This window comes from Pyrgilauda ruficollis, unplaced genomic scaffold, assembly GCF_017590135.1.
Source record: "Pyrgilauda ruficollis isolate IOZ18807 unplaced genomic scaffold, ASM1759013v1 scaffold37, whole genome shotgun sequence".
In the NCBI taxonomy this organism is placed as follows: Eukaryota; Metazoa; Chordata; class Aves; order Passeriformes; family Passeridae; genus Pyrgilauda; species Pyrgilauda ruficollis.
Window position 1 is genome coordinate 11,488,852 of NW_024525156.1, and position 15,513 is coordinate 11,504,364.

A 15,513-nucleotide genomic window follows, 5' to 3' on the forward strand; every position below is an offset into this window, starting at 1 on the left:
AAGATAAACAAAAATAAAAATCCTATGCTTTCTGCATTATACCTGGCAGCCTGCTTAATCTACAATTATCAGCATTAACACAAACTTTGAAGTCTTGAAGTGTTTTTATATTTCACTGCAAAAAATCACTCTGCTGTAAAATTATTAAATAAAAATTGTTAATAATGGCAACTATGGTTATGGTTTGAGTGAAAATCTTTGTCTTGCTTGCAAAAAGCACACATGTTCCTGTTATTAGTTCGTTGAGCTTGAAGGATTGGTCGTTGTATTCAGATTATAAACTAAGTCTATATATTTCTTAGGTATGACTAAAACACCAAGATATTTTTGATAAATTTATCACTGGGAATGGGATCTGTGAAGGAGAGAGAATGACCTTGGATTGGAAATGGTGAGTTTGAATATCTTTTCAAATTTCAATAAGCCCAACATGCCTAAGTAGGAAAACATTGGACAGAAATAAAACTGAATGAGTTTAAGCTTCCAAATGCAGGAATACAATATTGATCCTCAAAAATCATTACTGTGGATGCAAGGGGAGGGAAAAGGAAGAAAATCTCTTTCTATAAATGCTTCAGGCAGCAATCACAAGAGACTTTCAAGTCTGAAATTTGCTGCAACACTCAGAAAATTAAAATACATAAAACTTCTCGGAGTTTTAATGTAGTACACATTTCAAAAGCCATTTTTCATGATTTGAATGTGAGTATATACCACTAAGCAGCTGGGAAACCTAATTTAGGTTTGAAATCTGCTTACAGTTTTGAGATCCTTGGCACTGTTTCTGGGAAGGTCCTTGTATAATACTTCTAAAACAAAATAAAAATGTTACATAATGAGAGCCAAATAGATGAAATATTTTGATGAAATATGGTAAAAGGATATGCCTATCCTTTTACCATATTCCGTGCCAAACAGGTCAACACAGCAAAGTTATTTAAATCACAATTATATTTCTAATGTCTGATTTGAACAACAAACTCCCCCTATAGTATCCAAACTCTTTAGGAAATGTATTCATGGGTGGATGAGAAAAAGTCGAATGGGTTAAAAAAGAGCATATTTTTAAGCATTTCATCACTACTTGATGCTGTTGAATGTGCCTGTTTGCCAAAGTGTAGAAGCAGAGAAAGTGGAAGAAACAATGTTAATAGGTACTTTCAAGTTAAATTTTTTTTCACTGTCTGTGGCTTTCCTCAGAAAAACACTGACTGATTGAAACAATTATATTTCCTTAGCGACAGAAGCTGTCAGAGAATCTTTAAATTCAGCTGTAAGAAAATTAATTTATTTGAAGAACAGCACTATTTCTTATGGCAATTTCTTATGTATCTAGGTTGCATGTGCAGTTGGTAGAAAACAAAGTTAATCTTTTTAATTTCCATAGGTCTTATATATTTGTATAAAAAAATGTAAGGCAACTATTCCTCTACCCATTCATGTTTTAGCTGTACTATATATTAACTAGGAGTGGTTCATGTCTATGACAGTTCAGTGCTAGTGAGGTTTAGGGCAGTTTTATTGGAAGCATTTATCAAGATTTAGTGCTTGTCAGTAGCTGAACCAGGGAGCAGCCTGATGGTCATTCAGCACAAACACAGTGGTAGGGTGAGGAAACTGAGATAATCCCCAAAAATGATAAGTAAAAATAAACCTTGAGAGCACTGTACAAACATTTACAATCACAGCCAAAATGTCTTCTCATCCCATCACTTAGTGTGTTTTGAATTGCTATGCCTAAGTGACAACAATTCTTCAGTGTAAATGACAATGTTGCAACACTGGGAGAATAAATTATGTTGATACTCACAGTGTATTCACAACTAGAAAACATATCCTTTTATTCCCTTCTCAGTGTGACTACCAGCCTGAGTCTCTCCTGTGCGTGACTACAGCAGGACATAGTATTGATGTTTTCCTCCTCTTGTAAATTGCTCCATTTTCATGTTAGAAACTCACGCTGTGAGGGGGTAGAGGGGGGAAAGTCATAAGGCACTTGACTTGTAAATAATCTGTCACAGCAGGTCAGAGCCAGCTAACTTTCCTCACCTAAATGAAGGAAAAAAGAAAGAAGCAAAAGACAGGGAGAGACAGATCTGATTTCTGCAAATGTCCAGCCCGTCTGCTCGGCCAGATGGCCAATTGAATCACAAGAGGAAGGTGTCACAGAGAAACCTGAGACTTCCCAGCTTTATCATGCTCTAGCCAAAAATAATAATTCAACAGCATCCAACACAACCCTAAAGGCTTTATGTACTAGCACGCTGAGCTTTCCTGTAATCACTGTGATATCTTCAGGAACAAGGGGTGGCATGAATCATTATTTGGATGTGATAACATGACCCATACAAACATTAGGGGATAATAGGCAAGTCTGCACTCTGCAAATCGAATCACACCATGATCCATCATTAACCTAAGTGAGCTATTGCTTTATTGAAGTAGCCCTGTAAATGAATAGGTCACAGTCTATTTAAAAGCTGAGAGATTTGTTAATGCTCCAAGGTCTTATATTTTATTAGAGCATACAGCCCAAGTACACCAGAGATTCTAAGTGTGTTTTTAAAGGATAGGTAGCAATGAATGGAAAACCTAAGATTTAGGCTTGAATAATTTTAAAATGCTCCATTAAAACACTTATTTGCACATATATAGAAAGGTATTCTTATGTGTGTCAATTTCAGTTTTGTCTTAAAGAGGAAAGAAAATCACTAATTTGATAATTTTTGTTCTTCACAAACTTTCACAATGCACAAGTAAAGACTTTGGGAGTGTAGAAAATTAATGCACTTCCTGTTGTTCTGAATCAGCACTACATGACAAATTAACATTGTCCTTCAGAAAAGAGATTCAGAAGTAAGACAATTAATTGCAACTTTAGGAACTCTGGATTTTGCATAGATGCAAGTCCAGGTGTTAATACCATATCTTCAGTGTTCAATTTTGATAAAAGGACTGAGCTTCAAAACCAGTCCAGACAAACCTTTCAAGGACTCCCATGACCCTCCTTTTCTTATGGCATCCTGTCATCTTTATTTAGTTATGGACAAAACAAGGAAATACGGACATCCTCTGAGACTGCTGGACCATAAAAGAAGGAATTACTTTCCCCCTAAATACTCCTGAAATCAAATTTATATATCCTTACCAAAAAATTGGTCTATTTTTATAGCTATAATCTTATAGCAATTCTTTGCAATAAGGGAAGGAAATGAATTAATCTTTTAATCAAATCACTATAAACTATCAAAACAGTTTTGCCTGAAAAAAATGAGCTTCACAGTTGGGAAGAAAAGATCTTCTCCAAGTACTGCATGGATAACTTGGGAGGACTAGATGCCAAAGAACTTGATAAACAGTGATAAATTGGTAATCACTTGAAAACACTTCTATTTCCTTCTATAAAGGATGGATAATTAGCTTCCACATTCTTCACTTTTACCCTGAAAAACATCTCTGAGCATTCACTATACGACTCTGTTAAACAGCTGTTCCAAGAATATGTAAGGTGTTTTAAGGGACTGTGTGTTGTAGCACTTTTTGTGAATTCTAGGGCATCCACATAGAATAATTTCAGTTACTTTTCTACATTTAATTACCATAATAAATTACTATGTGTTACTGTTGTTTTGCTAAATTCTTTGTTGGGACATACTTTTCTTTTGATAGTCTCAAATTATATACTCATTACCTGCATAATTCCTCAAAACCCTCTGACACTTTCCCCTGATGGACTGAAATTCACTGGGGCGTACTGCTTTTACTGACAGAACCAAGTATAACGGTATGCAATTTTTTTTCTCCAGTTCGAGCTTCAAGAAGGACATTCATATTGATATTTGAACAACTCAGTCCACTCCACACTCCCATTCTACAGCTGTGGGAAAAAAATTCCAGTGAAACACCTTTCCTGTGCATAATAACAAAATCCCCATGAACCACACACAGCCTTTGCAGAATGTTAGATGCTTGAGTAAGCTGCTGTATCAGACCCTCCTCTAACTTTGAAGTCTGACTTACACTTGTATTGCTGGAACCTCCCTGATGATATCTGTGACTCTCTCTAAAATATAAATAGCATATCAACTTTACTAGATAGAAGATTTTTACTCTTAAACTGTTAGAATTGTATGCAGGCCACTGATGAGTTCTTCTTGATTTCTATTTGATCTAGTAATTTAATAAAAAATGAAAATGCATTCTCTCAGTGTTAAAGACAACTAATAAATTAGGGAAGAATGTATAGAAATCAACACAACTGCTTAAGACAAGCATTATGAATACAGGACAAAAAGCCTTGCAAACTATTCTTTGATCATCTCTCTCTGTCATAGCCAAACAAATGACATTGACACCTAATTCATTTTCTTTTGAGTTGCATACTGTAGAAATAATAGTTGCATTGTCCTGAAAAGTTCATTCTTGTCTCCTGACTTATATGGATGAGCTTTTGGAATCCAATGTTAGCAACATTTTGGTTTGGTTTTATTTTTTTCTTTTTTGTTTTTCTTTTATACGGATACTTGTTTATAAATATAATTAGCCTTTGTTCCTATAAGCAAGATACTATACTATCAGAAGAAAGAGAGAATGAATACCAGTATTTCATAGCAATGTGGAGTGGCTAAGATTGGGAGGGACCTTAAAGAGTATCTAGATCCAAAACCCCTGCAGTGGGCAGGGATGTCACCCACTAGATCAGATTGCTCAAAGCCTCATCTAATATGGCCTCCAGCACTTTGAAGGATGGGGCAACGCACAGTCTCTCCAGACAACCTGTGCCAATATCTCACTATTCTCAAAGGTAGAGAATTTCTTCCTAACATATAATTTAAATCTCTCTTATTTTAGTTTAATAACATTATCCTTTCACCTATCAATATCTGCCCAGTCGCTGGCTCTCTTTTTATAAGCCCCCTTTAAGTACTGAAAAGCTGCTAAAGGTCTACATGGAGCCTTCTCTTCTCCAGGCTGAGTAACCCCAACTCTCAGCCTGCCTGTGCAGGAGAGATGCTCCAGCCTTCAGATCATCTTGGCGGCCCACCTCTGGACCCACTCCAACAGGTCTACATGTTTTATGCGCTGAGGAATCCAGAGCTGAACACTGTGCTTCAAAATGGGGTCTCACAGGAGCAGAGTAGAGAGGGACAATCACCTCCCTCAGTCTGTTGGCCTCACTTCTTTTTGATGCAGCCCACGATGCATTTGGCTTTCTGGGCTGCAAGCACACACGGCCGTCGGGCTTTTCACTTACCAAGAGCCCAAATCCTTCTCACAGGGCTGCTTTCAACAACTCCAGCTCCCAGACTGTACTCATGTTTGGGATTGCCTCAACCCTGGTGCAGCACCTTGCACTTGGACTTGTTGAACCACGTGAGGTTCTCATGGGCCCACCTTTTGAGCTTGCCTGGATGTCATCCTGTCCTTCAGGGTCACTCAGCTTGGGGCCATCTGCAAACTTGTTAATGGCACACTCGATTTCACTGTTTATGTCAGTGATAAAGATATTAAAGAGCACTAATTTCAGGGCTTCCCTAAACCATATTAACAGCAGCTCCCAAAAGAAGCCCTACCAGCAGGTATGTAATAGGCAGGGCAGGAACACAGAGGCCATACTCTCTGCCTGGCCAAAGGGCTGCTGCTTGCCAGCCACAGAACAGCACAAGCTTTGTGACTGAGGGAGTCTTCAGCCAAGGTTAAGCCAGTTTTATTCCTGCTCTGTGCTCCTAAAGAAGCTAGAGAATCAACCCGGCCAAATATCTAGCTTCAAAGTAAATTTCTACAGAAATAAATAATTACTACCGGAATACAACATGAAAGATTTTGATGAATCAAACTTGTCACGCTAGTTCATTGAGCTGTCTATTCAGTGAATCATGCAGCTTTATTTCTCTGACAGGAACCAGAAGTAGGGCTATTTCCATCAATGACAGGAAAGTTGAAGCAAAGAGTTTTTATTTAACTTTAGATAGGTTTTATTTCTCTTCTTCTACCTTGGTATTATTTCTCAGTCTACCATCATTAGTTTTTATTATGCAGTTCAATCCATCAGATCATTAACGTATTATCCATAAGACCCATTTTGCTATTTTGAAGTGTTTTCCTTTTGCTGAAGTAATTTTCAAGGTTCATCTCGAATTCCACAAAAATCTCATTGCTTTTGATGCTATTGTCAAAGTTTTCAGTGGTTTATGAGAAAGACGTAATGTACAGCACAGAACTGAAAAAAAGAGACTGCTTCTGTGAGTGAAGGCATTATACAGTCTACCACCTCTGACTCTGCTACTAGAGGACAGATGTTTGGGGAAAAAAAATCTGTCATATGGTAATTGACAGTGGAAATTAAAAGACAATAAATGCAACAGGAGTGACTACACTGAAGCAGTGGTCAGGACATCTCAAAATTCAGTTTATAGCTGAATTTTATAGTAGATATTAAGAATGCATGCGCTGAGACAAAGCAGAGAATAAACACAAAGCAAAAAAAAAAAGAAGCAAAATATTTGTTACAAGATTTCAAAAAGGAGGTAGCTATAACAAGCTATGACAGGTTCACTTGATCTGTCAAGGAAATGTAATCCCTTTCTGGAGTTCAGAAAAGTAGCAATTTCAGAGTACCCCACAATTGGTTTTACTGAATAGAAGAAAACAAATCAGCCAAGATAAACCAATAAAGAGCAATGAAATTAGGAAAGAAGTTTTTTTTAAAACAAAGAAGCCAAAATATTATGTCTTAGCCCTGTCTTATTCAACAGCAATGTAAGCTTTGCAGTGATGAGAGGAGATTAATATCTTGTACTATGTCTCAGGGAAAAAGAGTGCTTTAGCAGACAGCTTCTTAGAACCATACTGACATAAGGGAATTATCCTTAACATTAGGCAGACTCTTAAGTGGCATCCTAAAAAGAGACAGACTTAACCACCTTTCTGAAATTTAGGTCTCTGAGCAGCAAATTGTATTAATGAGGGATGACAGAATCTGTACCCTTTTACCCTAATTTTTGCCTTGAGAAGTAAGCACATTGTCACATCTACTCTGTGAAATCTGATAGTGTCACAATACAAAATAAGGCATATGTGAAATTATACCCAACTTTATTTCCACTACTGTGACACAACCACTTCTAAGTATCGTACAGCTCCTAAATGCAGGCCAGTAGGAGTGAATACACTGAGAGAAACCAATACACCTCAGCAGACTGTGGACCTCCCTCCACATCAAAGATTCTTCTAAAAGTGAAATCTAGAGCTGAAAAGAGGAGCCATCTCTTATAATAGACATTATATTCCAGTTCCTTTAGTGAACAGTCAAGTACCTAAGAAAAAGCAAAAGATCATATATATATATTTTATAATGCAGTTATAAAACATAACACTTCATGTACCTTCTTAGTAGCATTTGTCTATTTTTTGCCACCCTGAACCATAGTTCATTCCTTGCAATACCTTCAACTCAATGTGCTATACAAACTCAAATCATGTTCGCACTTTAAAATGCCTTGTAAAGATTTCTTCATTTAAAGGTTATGTATAAACACACACAAACTGATGTATACATAAAATGCTTTAAGTGGAGGCATTTTTATGAGTCACTTAAAAACAGAGCAGCACTTGGCTTCATAACAATTTTCGCATTCAAGATACCTCAAAGAGCTTTGCAAATGAATAACTTGGAAACCAACAAAGATATTGATGCTGTAGGCAAACACATATGATTTGAAGGGTAGTAGACAAATGCAGAGGTATTAGAGTTTCTTAACACGTGAATAGAAAACCATGGTTAAATTAAGAAAAATCAAACACACTCTGGCATCAGCTTTAATTCTTTTTTGTTCTGTGTTTCTCTCCTGTGTTTTTTTTATTAGGAGTCTTTAATATACAGGTTCAAATACATAAGCTCTCATAAATTAATGACAATGTGGAAATAAGATTAAAATATGGCTGCTCCACTCAGCAACATACTGGTGAAAAAAAATCAGTCTATTTTACTGCTTAAAACAATTCACATTAAAATTGAACTATGTTTCTTTTCTATCCTTTCAAGAAATGTTGAATAACTCCAGCAGAACTGTTATCAATTTGCTTGTATTTGACTTTGAATTTATAATTTCTCATGGAATTGTTAAAGTTGGAAGAGAGGTCTAAAATCATTGAGTCCAACTAACACAGTTCTGCCATGCTCACTACCAAACCACGTTGGAATGTGACACATCCACATGCCTTCTGTACTCATCCAGGCATTACCATTCCACCACTTCCTTAGACAGCCTATCTCAATGTCTGACCATGCTCTCAATGAAAAAATGTTCCCTAATATCCAATCTAAATCTCCCCTGGTGCAGCAAGAGGCTGTTTCCTCTGTCCTGTCACTTGTTGACTGAGGAAAACGAGACCAACCTCACCTGGCTACAGCCTCCTTTCAGGCAGTTGTAGAGAGTGATAATGTCTCTCCTGAGACTCCTTTTCTCCAGGCTAGACAACCTCTGCTCCCTCAGCTGCTCCTCATAAAACTCATGCTGCAGACCCTTAGCATGAGTTATTCAACTGGACATGCAAGCAGCCCAGTACATAAACACACACATATATCACTGTTGGTCAATATTAAGAAAAATTTTCTGAAAACAGTTTGGTATTTCTAAAAGAAGGAGAGATGCTCAACATCAATACGTATATGTAATCATTTCTCAAAGCCCTATGACTGAATGGGACAACTGCTGTAATTAAATGAAAATGCTGGCTGTCACCACAAAATTATTTCACACAGTACTCAGTACAATACTTACACTATTAAGCAATAATGTAAGTATCAATAATAATAAATAATGTCTGGTAATGAAATATAAGCAGTAGAGCCAAAGGTTTTAGTAAATTTTCAATATTTTTATATTAAAACCAGTGTATGTTGTTAGAATCAGAAGTAGAATATATGACAAAAATCAAGCTTTTAAAATAAATATATCAAAACCTGAAATATATTATTTTCCTTCATTGTTTCAGACAATTTTATTATAGCTAGAAAATAAGGAAAAGACATGCAATGAGCACATGCACTCTCTCATAATCTTTAAAAGCATTAGGATAAGTAAAAGCAATACATTCCAGAGCAAAAGGTAAGATCCCTCTGGGCAGGCACTGTTGTGAAGAAATGTACGTGCAGAAATTCCCATTAGATGGCTTTCTCAAGAAAATGGGTATTTATCATGTTGTGCCTAATGAGAAAGACTATTTGGAGCACAGTTTTCTTTTTATAATTTAAGACCCAGTCATCACACAGGAAATGATGAGTGTTTTCCCAGTTTTACAGCAGGGCACATGGTAAGGACAGCCCTGCTCCCCACCAATAAGAAGGTGTTTTCATGTACTTCAGTGGCTCCTACAGCCACCACCAGGCTGTGTGCCCACTCCCAAGCCTCTGTGCTTCACTACATGAAGACAGCACTATGTTCCACCCTGACTTCATCTGCTCTGTTTCACTGCAAGACTTCACACTGCATGTCCACGTCAGAACAGTTTAGGAAAGCTAACATGAGACTAGCAGATCCTCTGAACACATTAAAGGCAATTTCTTGAGCTGTGGGTGATTATAATAATATTTGAAACATTTGATAATGATGCTTTGCACAGTTATGTGTAAGTTACTCCCTTCTCTAATTCCATGATAACTGTTTAAATACTTACTGAAGCACAACTTTGCCATGTTTTACAAAACATTTATAACCAAACCTTTAAGATACTGTGGTAGTAGCATCCAGATAAAGACAAAAACATCATGACATTTTCCTATTACACAGGTGTCAATGATTTCTAAAACATTATCTTATACAAAAGTATTTAAAATAACTTGAGTACTGAAAAAGCTGTTAGTCTAAAACTCACTTAAGGAAAAGTAATTTAGGAATTTGCTAACCTATAAATTTTTTTAATCTTCTCAAGCACTACTATTGAACTAATGGGTTATTTAAGGTTGAAAGAAAGCAAAATAAGCATTTGCTTTCCTTCTGAGTACTGATTGCAAGACATGTTTTTTCTCAGAAAAACACAACTCCAACTGATGGGTGCAAAATGAGAAGCTGCATATAGTGAGACAACTGTAGCCTTTATATTTGTTATTCTGTAATCTACTTTCTATTGCATGTCATTGCAACTGAAATATTATTTCTTCTTATATATTTGGAAGAAAAAATTACAAAGCATTGAACACTTGGAGGGAATTCTGTCTACATATTATGAATAGAAATTGTGGGAGATCCCTCCAGCACAGTGGATAAGCAAGTACCATAGACCTGACATTCAGAAGAGGTGGGAGGGAAGACGGCAGAAAGGGCAAAAATTAATCAAAATAAAGCAAACTTGAGGAGAAATGTCACCTGTGGGATAGACGCAAGAATGACAAAATAAATTTGCTTATAAAACTGTCTTTTCAAAACAACTATTTTGTTTATTGCTTTCCCAAAGGAGAATCTGTTCTCCCTGAGGTCTCCCACAGGGGCTTCCACCTCTGACAAGAGCAACATGAGGTAACTAGTTTGATCAGTTGTGTTGGAAGACTTTGGTCTGCATGCTGATATATTCTTGAGCACCCAAATCAGTTTACCAATTAACTACTTATGACTTCTGCAATGCAACCATCAGATTTCAGATCTGGGAAAATATTTTTTTAAGAAGCCTTGATACCTCTTGAAAACACACTGTAATCAATAAAAGGTTTAACATGTTCAGAAGACTGAAAATAAAGACATCCTGGCAAATTTGCTAATTTCATAAAAGCATGGTTTCATGGAAATATTTTAATACTGATTTACTTTGAATCTGAAATGCAATCACATACACAGCAAAAGGTGCATTATAATAAGACCTACTTAGTATTCTTGAATTGTTTGTTTTTGCTATTTATATTTGAATTTGAAAATTAAAAAAGAAATGCCGGTAACCTCAAGCATTCACTGATGCTATCCAGCATCCTATATAGCTCTGTACAGATATGTGCAGATACAGAAAAAACCACAGTTAACCATCACTCAATAAACACAGAAATTTACACAAAGTCCATCATCACCACCACACCATAGCATGCTCTGAAATGAGTCTTTAAAAGGCAAGAGACTATGTTTCCTCATTACTCTAGATTGAATATTAAGAATTGAAATACCAAAGCCACATAGCCATTAACATCAAAAATTACGTGAAATACTCCAGGTAAGTACCTTCACACATCGCTGTCTTAGGCAGACTTGCAGCATGATTTGTAATTCAGAGCAAAACCCGCTATTAAAATGTTCATATAAAGATTATGCATGTCATACTGTTCATCACATGACTAATTCATAGAAGATCATTTTTTTGGGGGGGGGGGGGGGGGGGGGGGAGGAGGCTGCTCAGGTGTTTTCAAAGTTGTTTCAAGTCGAATTCACATTCCTTACCTTCTTTCCTGTAATTAAACCTTATTACTTCAAACGTCAATGCTGCAGAAATTCCCCCCTGCCTCCCTGTCTTCACACACACACACAGAGTACAGAGCGCCACTAATTCATAGAAGATCAGTTTGAAACATTATAATGATAAATCATGGCTCACATTTGAAAACCTTGTGTCAGGGCTAAATTTTATTTCCCCTCATTAAATTTTTTCTGTAGTGCCTTTTTCTGAGTGCTCAAAAAATAATAATAAAAAAAAATTAAAAAAAGAAAATGACAAAAAAAAAAAAATAAGTCTAGTCCCAAGAGTTTCACACCATCTCTTAGCTATTCTCCCTTTTAACTGAGCGCCCAGTTTGGCACGCTGTGTTTTCCCTTCTATCAGCCCTGATGTCGGCAGCCAGCACAGCCGAGGTGGCTGCACCCGCACCTTTGTGGCGCCCAGGTACGCGCGTCTCCCGGAGCCGCTGCCCGCCGGCCGGGGGCTGGACACCTGCACAGCGGGCAGGGGCAGCTGCAGCTCCTTCCCCGCCCTGCACTGCTCCCTCTCCCTTCAGGCACTGCGGACTCGCACACTTTGTTTGGAACTTATTGAAGTTTTGCTGTTCCAGACCGGGATGAGCAGGGAATGGAGGCTGCCGCATCCGCACGCTCGGGCTCCCCGCCAGTGGCCCTGCCGCTCCTCCGGCGGCGGCGGCGTCCGTCCCTTGGTGCCCGGTTCCGGGGCCCCACACCACACCACCCCCGGCCACCGCGGGGCCATCCTGGTCTCCCCCACGTCCCGGGAAAGCCGCCTTACCTGCTACATGGAGCTGCAGCAGCAGCAGGCAGACCAGCAGCAGCAGCGACCACAGCGGCAGCACCTCGCTCGCTCAATCGCTGTAGCAGCAAACTGCCCTTGCTCGCGTTCCCCGTCATTCACGAAGGATGTCACGGGCAGCTAGAAACCACTTTCTTACTGGAAGAGGTCGGCTCCCTTCTCAGAACGCCTCTGAATCGCTCTCTGAGGCTCCCTACACATTCACCCTTCAGATCAATACTGCACTTCAGCAGCAGCCTGAGCTCAGCTGCGGCTGATAGAGAGCAGCCAATTGGTATTGAGGATTCCCTTTCGGCAACCCCCTCCCACAAAAATACACCGTCTGCATTTGAAATTTTGTGAGTTGTGAAAAGTAGTTTTAACCCCTTTCTTGAAAGCCGCCCTGTGCTTTTGGAGCTTCAGAAAATCTCATTTTTTATTTTTGCGTTAAAAAAAGCATCTGACTGTCCAGACTATCCCCACCTGGACGCCTTTAAGCTGGGTTACAGTCAGTAAGAAAACAAAAACATTCGACCTGGCAATCAACTGACTGACTGACTGGGAGGATGATGTTTTTGCAATCTAGTAGATACAGTCCATGACCAAAAAAAACCCCAAAAAATAAAATAAAAAACACACCAAAAAAACACGCAAAACAAACAAACAAACAAGCCCCCCCTCAAAAAAACCAAACAAAAATACCACAAAAAACCAAACCACAACGCCCCCCACACAAAAAACCAAAACACACACAAAAAAATAATAAAAAAACCCACAAAAAGCTACCCCCCCCACCAAAAATTTAAAAAAGCCTCAAATCTATCATCCAGACATCATGATCTATTTTTTCCCACAAACTCTCCATATTTCTGACCAAAAATATGCCTGTACTTCAATAAAGCAAGAAAAAAGAATTTAAATGGTGGCATATACAGTCACAGTAAGATACCTAGAGAAGAGAAATTTTTATTTTGGTCAGTCCTGAATTTTATTTAGCGGATATGACTTCACCATTTCATCAAGGACATGGAATGCTTTACATTTGAAGAAATAACTTCACTTGTAGAGCCCTACAACTTTATTTCTAGACCCTCATAGTAAATACACCACCTACTTGTTTGTTTCTTGGTGTTCATATGAAGGCAAGAACTGTTTTAAAACAGGTTAAGCCTAAGGCCTTCTTTACTGACTTAAAGTAAAAGGTATGCTACATGAATTACTGCAAAAATAGAACATTTTAAAAGAACTTAAATTGTCAACAAAACAAACCCGGCTAAAATACACAGAGGTGAGTAATATAACATTAGCACTTCCCCTTCCGTGTGGATAATACAATCTTCACAGCATTTCAATATTCTGAAGTTTGTACTTGCAAATTAGTTAGCCGTCTAGAAAAAATACACTTGGGTTTCCCTCAATTTAGTTGAAAAAGGCACAGTGCTATATATAACATAATATTCATTTGACAGAGGCAGGCAAATAAATTACAGAAACATGCATGGATTTTAATGTGGCAGGCAGCAACTTCATTAGTTTTAGTCAAATAGCGAAACAGGCCTAACTACTTGGGGAAGTACAAAGCACCTATGAGGGAAGGCCTTCCTCTCAGTCAAAACAGGGAACACTTTCTGCATTACAAAGACATAGTTCAGGACATTTGGCTGCTGGCTCATGGGCCATTTGCAGCCTGCCAGGATAATTTGTATGACCTCTAGGCTCAGTTGCAGCTGCCCTCTTCTCCAAGAATAACTTGTGGAAGAGAGGAGGGTGGGCTGAGCTGTTCTGGTAGTTGCTGCAGGACAGCTTTGAGCTCCCTTTCAGGGAATTGCCTCCCCAGTGTAATTCCAGTTCTGAACATGGTACCTGCAAAAGAAAAATACACCTGATCCATAATTTGTCATTGGAGGAGCCCTAAAAAGTCTTGATCAGTTGTTTTCTGCTCATGCATGCTTCTCAGACCAAGTCTGAGAACATTCTGTAGAGAGTAAAATGTAGGCAGAATATGTGCTGAAGAAATAACAAGTATGCGTTATATCTGAGGGACACTGTCATGAAGTTCAGAAGCACAAGAGACATTGCCAAATTTATCATATTGTGCATCCCTACATGCACACACATATAGGCACACCTGGCTGTATTGTGGAGAAGACCTCATAGTGCTGTCCAGTTGGAGAAGATTGGTCATAAAACCACAGCTGGAGGAGAGAAAGTCATAAAACCACAGACATTAGGCTAAGCCATGACAAATTAAGATTCTCTATCCTTGCCCATGCCACACACTATATTATAATTGAAATCAAACTGCATGTAGCTGTTGTACTTGCTAAAAGCAAATTCCTAGTGCTAGGGAAGATGTGTGTTAATGTCTTTACAAACACTTCAAGGGTGAAGGGATGGGTGTTAACATCTTTGAAATGGACCTCAGTGTCTCTACTAACTTCAAGCAGCAGGTTTGTTACAGAGCCCAGACACCTTGGCTCCTGAAACAAACAAGGGGGTCTGCACAAGCCTGAGCTTCTGGACTTTGGGGTAAAATAGGAGGTTCAAGGGGGGATATGTGGTAGGCAGTTCTGGAAGGCTGTACCTTCCTAGTACCTCAGCCGATGGGGAAAGGAACAGGGCAACACGTGGCCGGGAGTTTAGGATTAAAGGAGGCTGAGCCCTCCAAAACCTCGAAAGATAAAACCCCGGGCATATGCCCCAATGGACTTTCTCCCCTTATAAAGTTGCAGGACTCCTCTGTCTCCTTTTTGGACACTGGCTTTCATTGTGTGGTTTTCTGTACACAAATAACATAAAAAAAAAGAGTATTTCTCTTCCCAGAGTTAATAGATTGGAGCTATCATGTAGAAAAAGTAGCATGACTAAATTAAAACCTTGTCCTCCCAGTGAGCACCAAGTCCATCAAGATGAAAGATTCTAGAATTGATAACAGGGAAATGGTCTCCTCCACAGGTGGTCAGCCCTCCCAGTCCTGCAGCAGCCTTGTCCTGTAGCTCTCTCTCATCCCTTACAGGTATGGTGTGTGCTCAGAACTAATACATGAGCTATTTCTCAAAGTCCAGCTTCCTCAGAACAGTCACTGTATTGTATGTGGAAATGCTGGTAGTTAACCAGAAAAAACTCATGACCTAAGAGCTGTTTGTATAGATTATCAAAGCCACTAGGTTCTCCTCTTACACAGAGTCCTATCTTTGTTGTGTGAAAAGCTGTGGGTTTCATGACATTGAAATAATTTCTAGGGACTTAAAAAATGAAATAATTTCTTTTGTGTTCATCATGTGAACAAGCCATGAAAGT